Source organism: Mobula hypostoma, chromosome 2 (assembly GCF_963921235.1).
Source record: "Mobula hypostoma chromosome 2, sMobHyp1.1, whole genome shotgun sequence".
Taxonomy (NCBI): Eukaryota; Metazoa; Chordata; class Chondrichthyes; order Myliobatiformes; family Myliobatidae; genus Mobula; species Mobula hypostoma.
Window position 1 is genome coordinate 245,069,511 of NC_086098.1, and position 11,320 is coordinate 245,080,830.

General features: G+C 45.8%; 1 protein-coding gene across 2 annotated transcripts in view; it reads right to left on the bottom strand.

The window, feature by feature from the left end:
* The window catches only part of LOC134343050 (pre-B-cell leukemia transcription factor-interacting protein 1-like), a 35,570-nt gene extending 25,949 nt beyond the window's left edge, over positions 1 to 9,621 (bottom strand). The window contains exon 1 of one of the 2 annotated variants that reach the window (XM_063041887.1): positions 9,546 to 9,621. The gene's annotated coding sequence lies outside the window, so the exon portion shown is untranslated. Of the gene's footprint in view, positions 1 to 3,320; positions 3,477 to 9,545 lie in introns of those variants that run through there. The other variant, XM_063041885.1, reaches the window with a different exon arrangement.
* Positions 9,622 to 11,320: the final 1,699 nt, after the last annotated feature.

An 11,320-nucleotide genomic window follows, 5' to 3' on the forward strand; every position in this document is an offset into this window, starting at 1 on the left:
CTCCGGCAGATGTCAACGCTGGAACTGGACTGGGGTGGTTGGGATCAGAATCATTTGCTGTCACTGACCTATGCCATGAAATTCGTTGCTTTGTGACAGCCCTACAGGGCAACACATTAAAAAGTTACAATATAAAAAATAAAATTTAAAAATCGATCAAAGAAGGAAAAGTGAGGTAGGATTAGAGAGTAAAACTTAACCTTTCTTATGCTTGCTTGTATTTTTATATAATCTTTATACGGTGAATTGGGCCATTGGTTAATAAACACTGCTTATTTGGGCAACCCTAAAGGACAAAAACTCATTATCATTATGTGCTCTGTCGTATGACGTGGGCAATCATGGTCTTTCCGTGATCATTTTTGGCAAATTTTCCTACAAAGGTCTGCCATTGCTTCATCCAGGCAGTGTCTTTACAAGACGGGTGACCCCAGCTATTATCAATACTCTTCAGAGATTGTCCGCCTGGCGTCAGTGGTTGCGTAACCAGGAGTTGTGATCTACACCGGCTGCTCGTACGACCATCCACCACCTGCTCCCATGGCTCCACGTGACCGTGATCGGGGGGAGGTGGGGAGAGGGGGCTAAGCTGGTGCTGCACCTTGCCCGAGGGTGATCTGCAGGCTAGTGCAGGAAGTTGGTGCCTTACACCTCCTTTGCTAGAGATGGCGGATCTCCTTTCCACCACCCAGAACAAAAAGTAATCGAGAAAATTGCCAGGATTCCCTTTGTTTATTTGGGACATTAAGCTGCTTAATAGGGACAGAAGACGGCTGCCAAACAGTCTCAAACCAGCGTCAATCACATGCACTTGCAAACAGTTTTTTAATAGCGCCAGCTGCATGAGTTTGTGTTCAAAAAGCAGTGATTTTTGTCGCTGAGAAGTAAGCAGTAAGACAATTCAGAACTGTTTCGCTCACTGTGGTTTCAAGCATTCAGGCTTGGAAATGCCAGAAATGGCCGGGACAGGATCCTGTTCCTGTAACTCTGATTAACTACCAAGTCTAATGCCTCACCTCTTGACTTCTGAACCTTCTGCAGCCTACTCGTTTCCTCAACACTACCTGCCCCTCCACCAATCTTCGTATCATCTGCAAACTTGGTAACAAAGCCATCTATTCCATCATCTAAATCATTTATATACAGCATAAAAAGTGATCCCAACCCCGACCCCTGTGGAACACCACTAGTCACTGGCAGCCAACCAGAAAAGGATCCTTTTATTCCCACTCAATGCCTCCTACCAATCAGCCAATGCTCTAACCATGTTAGTAACTTTCCTGTAATACCACGGGCTCTTAACTTGGTAAGCAGCCTCATGTGTGGCACCTTGTCAAAGGTCTTCTGAAAGTCCAAATATACATCGACTACATCCCCTTTATCTATCCTATTTGCAATCTCCTCAAAGAATTCCAACAGGTTCGTCAGGCAACGTTTTCCCCAATGGAAACCATGCTGACTTTGTCCTGTCTTGTCTATGTCACCAAGTACTCCATCACCTCATCCTTAACAACTGACTCCAATATCTTCTGAACCACTGAAGTCAGGCTAACTGGTTTATAATTTCCTTTCTGCTGCCTTCCTCCCTTCTTGAGTGACATATGCAATTTTCCAGTCCTCTGGTACCATGCCAGAGCCCAATGATTTTTGAAAGATCATTTCTAATGCCTCCACGATCACCACTACCTCTTTCAGAACCCTAGGGTGTAGTTCCTCTGGTCCCGGTGACTTATGGACCTTTAGATCTTTCAGCTTTTTGAGCACCTTCTCCCTTGTAATAGTAACTGCACTCACCTCTCTTCTGTCACACCCTTCAACACCTGGGACACTGCTAATTTCTTCCATCAGTGAAGACTCATTTAGCTCATCTGCCACTCCTTGACCCCGTTATTATTTCTCGGCCTCATTTTCTAGCAGCTAGCTCTTCAGTTCCACAACTAGTCCCAGAGCCCTTGTGCCCTGGACCACAAAGGGTTAATCAGATTCCTCTGATGTCAAGGACCTCAGCATTTCAATATCCATCAAAGTCCCCCACCTTTCCATCTTCTCACAGCTCCCATCGGGCAGGAGGTACAGAAGCCTGAAGTCCCACCCCACCAGGTTCAGAAACAGCGACTTCCCCTCAACCATTCCATTCCTGAACCGACCATCACCATCTCGCTATAGCAACACTGTGACCGCTTTGCACTACAATGGGCTTGTTTTTGATCTAATTGTGTTCTTTCTTGTACAACTCGTGTATTATTTACGTTTTGCTTGCGGTGCTGCTGCAAGTAAGCGTGTCGGTGCACCTGTACGTAGATGACAAAGTCCATCGACTGCGGGAATACACCCGCTGGTCAGCTTCCTGGGCTGGCCAGGTCCACGTCTGACTCAACACCCACCCAGCCACCTCCCTCCTCTCACCCAGCTCCCGGTGCGTGACAGTGACCCACACAGTGGGTGTGTCAGGAACGACGGCATGCGTTTTCATGCGCGGGACAATAATATAAATAACGTGACTCATCGACCTCTTTTCATACAGATTAGGTATTTCTAAGTGGGATAAAAGTACAAATTTGAAAACAAAAGACAAAAAGATACTAGTTGAAAGCAGGGTTAAATAAATAGGCTTTGAGCTGGCGTTCAAAAGTGTGAACTGAGTCTGCATCCCTTTGGTATTGAGTTCCACAGTTTGGGCGCATAGTTCAAAAAAGCTGACCTTTTGAAGGAGATTGTTTAAAGTTAAGAGACCGGCGGAAGAAAATTTAAGAGCTCGAGCAGGATTAGAAAACAACGATCGCTGCACTCCGGGTCCCAGACCAGTTAAGAGTACTTTTTTTAAAAAAAAAGAGAGAACTTTAAAGTCAATTCTAAAAGTTACAGTAAGCCAGCCAGTACGGGAGTGATATGGACGTGGGCGGGGAAGGAGTGAGTGGCGGGGGCGGGACCCCTATTGCGCACAGTCCCGGAGGGGTGGGGGACAGACTAAATTATAAAAGCAACTCCAATACACATTTAGTAATGGAAACTTTGCAAACTGGACAAGCATATGCAGTGCCAACTCCTAGTAGCTCCGTCCCTCCTCCCTCCGGCCTAGGCGGAGACTTTTGTTTCGCCGGATAGAGGACGTTTCGGAACGATAAATGCTGGTGTCCGAGCTCTGGGCTGGGGGGAAGGAGCAGAGTGATGGGACAGGTGGCAGCTGGGTGAGGGTGCAGACATCACGGGGATGAGTCATCCCAAATACGCATTCGCGTTGTTTACAGTAGATGGAAAGTTCGGGACTCGGCGTTTAGACCGATTCGGGCGCAAGTGCACCGATTCCCGGCGAGACTGACCTGCGGCCGGCGACACCCGGCGCCCCACCGCCACACACCGACTCTTCCGAGACCAACGCGTCCCACGTGACCGATCGCCAATGGGCCGTCGCCTTCCCGGGAGACCAGCCAATAAGCAGGGGCGCAAACTCGTTCGGCAAGCCAATCAGAGAGGGGGCAATCGTAGACGGCGAGCAAGCGTCTGGGCACAACTAAAGGGCATCAACCAATTAGCGAAGTCGCAGCTAAAGACTGTGAGCCAATCATTATGGACGTTAATGCAGGCGCGAGCCAATCTTTAGGGACGCAGACACGGTCATAGCCAATCAATGAGGAACAAGTCGCGGCTGGGTATTTATAGCCGGCCGGATGTCAGCAAAGGAGAGGCTAAAGTTTCCTGTGCGCAGGAGCGTCGCCGCAGTGCAAGGCAATGATAAGTAATAGTAGGTAACATAATCTATAAGTTGCAAAAAAAAATAAATTGTGCTATAAAAAAGTAACGAGGTAGTGTTCATGCACCATTCAGAAATCTAATAGCAGAGGGAGGTAAAATGTTCTTAAATTCCACCTAAGGACAGTCCCATTTGTCCATGTTTAGCACATATCCATCCTTTTCCTATCCATGTACCTGTCCAAGTGCCTTTTAAACTGTTGTTAATGTCCCTACCTCAACCACTTCGTCTAGCCAGTCATTCCATAAGTGGACCACCCTCTAGGTGGAAAAAAGTTGCCCCTCAGATTTATATTATTCCTTTCCCTCTCACTTTAAACCTGTGTCCTCTAGCTCTCAGTTCCTCAACCCCGAGGAGAAGACTACGCATTCACCCTGACTATGGCTATCATGATTTTATACACCCCTCTATTCTCCTACACGCCAATAAATAAAGTAGCAAATTGCTTAACATCATTCCCTCGAGTCCTGGCAATATCCTCGTAAATCTCCTCTGCATTCTTTTTATCTTAATGGCATCTTTCCTATAGCAGGATGACCAAAACTAAATACAATATTCCAAATGTGGCCTCACTTCCTGACTAACTTCTGTACTAAGTAACCAGACTGATGAATGCCAACATGCCAAACACCACCTTCACCAGCCTATTTACCTGTGACTCCATTTTCAGAGGACCATGTTGTTACATTTTGTAACTCCAGAACATAAAAACTAATTGGAAGCCAAAACACTGATCTGGGGGAAACTGTGTATGTCCGTATGACCTGGTGGCATGACGACGTGTGCCATTTACGTACTTTTACATGTAATGAATTATTTAAACAAAGAGAATGCTTAATCAACATATTTACAATATTACTCAGATGTTAAATACACAACACACATACCTGTACATCTGTTCAACCACACTCCCCAGAGCCCTAACGTTCACTGTGAAAGTCCTACACTCATTTGTCTTCTCACAATGCAACACTTATTAAGCTCCATTTGCCATTCCTCGGCCCTCTTACCCAAATGATTCCATTCCCTTTGTAAATCCTGATAACCATCTTCAAGCCCTCCAGTTCCATAATATCCTCGTGAATATTGCATACTGTAACAACTGGATAGAGTAATCCACTCAAGGATGTTTCCAGCGGTAGGAGAGTTTAGTATCCAAGGGCACAGCCTCAGAATAGAGACGTCTCCCACATCATGAAGACCCTGGAGAGACTTGTTCTGGAGCTGCTCCGGCCTATGGTCAGGCCACACTTAGATCCCCTCCAGTTCGCCCACCAGCCCCGACTAGGAGTTGAGGATGCCATTGTCTACCTGCTGAACCGTGTCTACGCCCACCTGGATAAGCCAGCGAGCACTGTGAGGGTCATGCTTTTTGACTTCTCCAGTGCGTTCAACACCATCCGCCCTGCTCTGCTGGGGGAGAAGCTGACAGCGATGCAGGTGGATGCTTTCCTGGTGTCGTGGATTCTTGATTACCTGACTGGCAGACCACAGTACGTGTGCTTGCAACACTGTGTGTCCGACAGAGTGATCAGCAGCACTGGGGCTCCACAGGGGACTGTCTTGTCTCCCTTTCTCTTCACCATTTACACCTCGGACTTCAACTACTGCACAGAGTCTTGTGATCTTCAGAAGTTTTCTGATGACTCTGCCATAGTTGGATGCATCAGCAAGGGAGATGAGGTTGAGTACAGGGCCACGGTGGGAAACTTTGTCACATGGTGCGAGCAGAATTATCTGCAGCTTAATGTGAAAAAGACTAAGGAGCTGGTGGTAGACCTGAGGAGAACTAAGGTACCGGTGACCCCTGTTTCCATCCAGGGGGTCAGTGTGGACATGGTGGAGGATTACAAATACCTGGGGTTACGAATTGACAATAAACTGGACTGGTCTAAGAACACTGAGGCTGTCTACAAGAAGGGTCAGAGCCGTCTCTATTTCCTGAGGAGACTGAGGTCCTTTAACATCTGCCGGACGATGCTGAGGATGTTCTACGAGTCTGTGGTGGCCAGTGCTATCATGTTTGCTGTTGTGTGCTGGGGCAGCAGGCTGAGGGTAGCAGACACCAACAAAATCAACAAACCCATTCGTAAGGTCAGTGATGTTGTGGGGATGGAACTGGACTTTCTCACGGTGGTGTCTGAAAAGAGGATGCTGTCCAAGTTGCATGCCATCTTGGACAATGTCTCCCATCCACTACATAATGTACTGGGTGGGCACAGGAGTACATTCAGCCAGAGACTCATTCCACCGAGATGCAACACAGAGCGTCATAGGAAGTCATTCCTGCCTGTGGCCGTCAAACTTTACAACTCCTCCCTTGGAGGGTCAGACACCCTGAGCCAATAGGCTGGTCCTGGACTTATTTCATAATTGACTGGCATAATTTACATATTACTATTTAACTATTTATGGTTCTATTACTATTTATTATTTATGGTGCAACTGTAACGAAAACCAATTTCCCCCAGGATCAATAAAGTATGACTATGACTATGACTATAGAACTGAGGTGTGGAGGAATTTCTTTAGCCCATAGGTGGTGGATCTATGGACTTCATTGCAACAGAAGCTGGTGGAGGACAAGTCATTGGGTGTACAGTAATTACGGCAGAGATTGATAGATTCCTGATTGGTGAGGGGGTGGGGTTAAGGGTTATGGGGAGAAGGTGGAAGAATGGGGTTGAGGGAAAAAAAAAATCAGCCATGATTGTGATTGAATGGCAGAGTAGACGGAACGGCCAAGTGACCTAATTCTGCTCCAACATGGTCTTGTGAACACTGTACCCTGGCTAAGGCACCACGGTAGAATCGTGGTTAGCACTACACTGGTATTCCTCAGTCTCCACCGGGACTTGCATGACTGACAGTAGTGAAAACCGAGAGGAAGCTACTGGCATGATGAAGCCCTGAACACCACCAGAGATGGAGGACCTTCATTGCTGCCCTAAATGCCAGGGTGAAATGGGCAATAAGTACATACTGAGGCACTGTACCTTTGTAATGTGACAATAATACATTAACTGTACACATCATTTCATGACAAGTGCTTTGAGGCATAAGGTAAAAAAACAACAGATTACAGGATAAAGTGTCAGTTACAGTGCTTCAGTACGTACTTCCTGCCCATGTGGACAGTAAGTGCAGCAAGATAGATTGGTAAACACAGCAGGCCAGGCAGCATCTCTAGGAGGTACAGTCGACGTTTCAGGCCGAGATCCTTCATCAGGAGGGTCTTCGAAAGTCGAGACCCTTAGTCCTGACGAAGGGTCTCGGCCTGAAACGTCGACTGTACTTCCTCCTAGAGATGCTGCCTGGCCTGCTGCGTTCACCAGTAACTTTGATGTGTGTTGCTTGAATTTCCAGCATCTGCAGAATTCCTTGTGTTAACAAGATAGATTGTATGGTCAAGGGTCCATGTAATACTTCTAGGGAACTACCAATAGTCTTATAACAGAATAGAAACTGTCCTTCAGCTCAGTGGTACATGCTTTCTGGCTTTTGAATTTTCTGCCTGATGGGAGGGGAGAGAAGAGAGAGTGTCTGGGTTGGGTGGGGCCCTGGATTACTTTGGCTACTTTTACAGAGGCAGTCAAAGATATAGACAGTCCATGGAGGGGAGGCTGGTCTCTGTGACGTGCTGAGTTTCTTCTGGTCACAAGCAGAGCTTTTGCAGCACCAAGCTGTGACACATTCTGAAAAAAAAAACTCTGTTGGGTGGGACCAAGAGACAAACACAGGATAGGGAGGGAATCTGAAACAAAGGCAGTGCCTCAGCCCAGAAGAGGAACCGGTGCAGGAGAATTTTTTCACTGTACCTCAGTACACGTGACAAGGGGGCCCTACAGTAGCGTAGCAGTTAATACAATTTTATTGAAGTTCAATTCCGATGTCACCAGTAAGGAGTCTGTACCTGGGGAATGTGTTGGTTTTCTCCGGGTGCTCTGGTTTCCTCCTACAGTCCAATGACGTTCTGGTTAGTAGGTTAATTGGTCATTGTAAATTTTCCCATGATTAGGCTGGGCTTACATCAGGGGTTACTGAGTGGCACAGCTCAAGGGGCTGGAGGGGTCTATTCTGCACTGTATCTCAATAAATAAATACATATATACCCAGGGCAATGACCACACCCCCATCCGGAAAGGCCAGCTCTCTCCCGTCCAGTACACTGCCCAAACTCCTGAATATTTTCAGCAACTTGTCTTTATTTCAGGTTTTCAAAGACTTATCTTTTGTTTGACATTGCCCTAGGTAGGATGTTTAGCTTGATCTGCCTCAAACTCAGGAAATCAGACAATTTGGGACTGAGATGATGATTTTCTTCACCCAGAGGGCAGTGAACCCTTGGAACTATTTTGGTTTCTATTTCTATTTTTCTAAATTTGTTGTTTTTTTTTTAAACTTGTGTAGTCTGTCCCACATCTTTAGCAGCACAATGCAGAGACAAAGCAGTTCAATAACTGCCCCATCATGTTTTGGTTTTGCCCCAAAAATGGTCCCATCGTTCTCCCCATCCCTCCTCCACCTTTTCTCTTTCCTTTCTCAACAACACAGACAAAATGCTGGAGGAACTCAGCAAGTTAGGCAGCATCTATGGAGGGGGGGAAAAGTTGACATTTCAGGTCAAAACTCAATGGATGCAAGCTGACCTAAGTGTTTGCAGTATTTACTGCTTTGATTTCAGGATTCCCAGCATCTGGAGACTCCTGATTTTTCCAAATGTTTGGAGTTCTCCATCAAGCAAGGGTCAAGTTTTAAAATCACCGAGTGGTAGGAGTTGTGGAATGTAGTGCCATGGTGATGGTGGAAACATACAATAGAGGCTTTTAGGTAGGAATATGAAAATGCAGGGGATGAAGTGATTGGTTTAATTTGGCATTGTGTTCAGAACACATTCTGTGCTGCACTGTTTTATATTCTGCAAGAGATCCCTGCATACTGCAGTTTTAAGTGGCCAATCCCTGATGATCTAACAACATCCCAATCTTGCGACTGCTTCCCTTAGTCTGTAACTTTTCCATGCTGTGCTACCACTGAAGACTTCTCAATGCTACATCAATATTGTATTGAGCAACACACAACGTGATGGAGGATTACAGGTCAGGCAGCATCAATGAAACTGAAAGTCGCTAAGTGATCCGGCCTTTTGCCGCAGACAGACCAACATGGGGTGCCTGTCCAAGCATAGCAATTAACATAATGCTATTACAGCTCAGGGCATCGGAGTTCGACATTCAATTCCTCCATCCTCTGTAAACATGTTTATGTTCCTACCCATGTGCACGTGGATGTCCTCACACAGTCCAAAGAGGTACCAGTTAGTACGTTAATTGGTCATTGTAAATTGTCTCTTGATTAGGCTAGGCTAGGGTTAAACTGGTAGGCTGTTGGTCAACGAGACTCAAAAAGCTAGAAGGGTTGCTCCACACTATCTCTAAATAAATGGGAAGGTGGCTACCATTTCAATTCAACTTCCCCATTCTGATATCTGTCACAATGAGGCTGCACTCAGGCTGGAAGAGCAACCTCATAATCTGTTTGGATAGCCTCAAACCCAATGACATGAACAATGTTTTTTCTAAGTTCTGATAATTCCTCCCGCCCCATTTCTTCACCCTTTCTCTTCTCACGTGTCCATTACCTCCCTCTGCTGCCCTTCTCCTTTTCTTTCTTCCATAGTCCAATGTCCTCTCCCATTAAACTCTTTCTTTAACCTTTACCTTTCCAGCTTCTAATTTCATCTCTAACACCTCCCCCCTCCCCCCTCCAACACACACACCTGGTCTCACATCACCTGCCAGTTTGTATTTCTTCCTCTTCCCACCTTCTTATTCTGGTCTTTCTTTGCAGTCCTGATGAAGGGCCTGTGTTTGAAGTGTTGACTGTTTATTCCCCTCCATAGATACAGCCTGACTTCCTGGTTCCTCGAGAATTGCTCAACATTTCCAGCATCTGCAGAATCTCGTGTTTATGAGTTAATGGAGTATTGAAGCCAACAATTAGAAAAGACATACACACTTACACATACACAGCAATAAAACAGCAAATCCTTAGCCTCATTTACCTGAAGTTTTTATTTAAAATCCTGCAAAAAATGACAAAAGGCTAAAAATGCAATGTTCTGTACAGACTTATGCAATACAATCATTTGTAATATCAAGTTAAAAAGTGTTTACACTCTACATGGGGCCATTCACTGCCTAAAATTGACACTGAATAGACATGGGCCAAGCATTGACCTTTTAAAGTTACTGTGTGGGGGTGGGAAGAGAAGCAAAAAGAATCCATAGCCTTTGCCCAAGCAATGTCTGTGTCAGTATTTAGATTATAATCACTTTGCTTATGGGTTGGAAGATGTTCACAGAAGTGTTAACTCTTCTACCACTGTCAGGAAACATGTGTACTGTCTCTCCCTCAGAGCTCCATTTTACTCTGACGTTTGGATTAGTTAGATAAAAATTAAGAGCTGCTTTTATATGTATACAGGATGATGCCAAACTGACATCAACAGTCAAGCTCAGGCACTCTGATTCTGAGCTATTGCCATGGCAAGTGTCTGAAGCAAGGGCTGCTGTGCACAGGGGCAAGTCTACAATCTCCAAAGCTGTGTTGTGTTGTGTTGGGGAAGCAAAATACTGTCATCAGATGTGTGGTATGAAGGGCACCTACAAGTAGTCTGCTTTCATTAGTGCTGGAGGGGAAGAGGGTTCAAAACTGGGGTTAAGGCAGGTAACAAGTAACAAGTACTGCTGGCAAGCAAATCTCCTTTTTGTCTCATTCCGCATCTTAGTTCCTTTAAAAATGCACTTAGAATGTGCTGGCTGAAAGGTGAACTGTGGCAGATTTAGAATCTCAGACTGATTCACTGGGAAGGGAGGGAGGGAGATGGAAGTGAGATAACCAAGCCTTCTGACCTTCAAGATATTTTATAGCTGGAAAACCAAATTCCAACTTCACAAGAAGTGGGGAATCAAAAGGCGGCCAAAGCCTACAGCAGTGTGATGTTCCATGCTCACAGTATTATCCCTCTGGGATCTTGAGCTTCACAATCGGAAGAGCACTGGGCCAACCCTCCTGTTCTGGAGTGGCTCCACTAGCTATGACAGGACAGTCTGAAGCCAAAGAACTGATGTCAGTGAAAGTGACCTTCCAGTTGGACAGTTGGTATAAATATCCAACTGGTTTGTGATCCTTCACTGAAAACCTGGCCGGGGTGACCCTAATCCAACAGCACTCTAGACTGCCCTCCAGTGGCCCAGACTCTCCCTGCAGTGTCAAGTTGCACAGCACCCACATGTGACATAAACAGCAATAGAAAACAAGCCCCCAGCGATCCACAATTCTACCCAGGATGTCTCAGGACCAAGCATAACGATGCCCCTCGTCAAAGTTATCCAGAACAAATTCATCACCCAAGTATTAAGCATCTACCCAACAGAATTAACAGAATCATTTGGCATGGACTAGATGGGCTGAAAGGCCTGTGCACTGCCAGCTTCATTTAAGCCTTCATTGACCACACCAGGATCTGGATCTGGAAATGTGCTGATTTCCCCAATTTACAACACT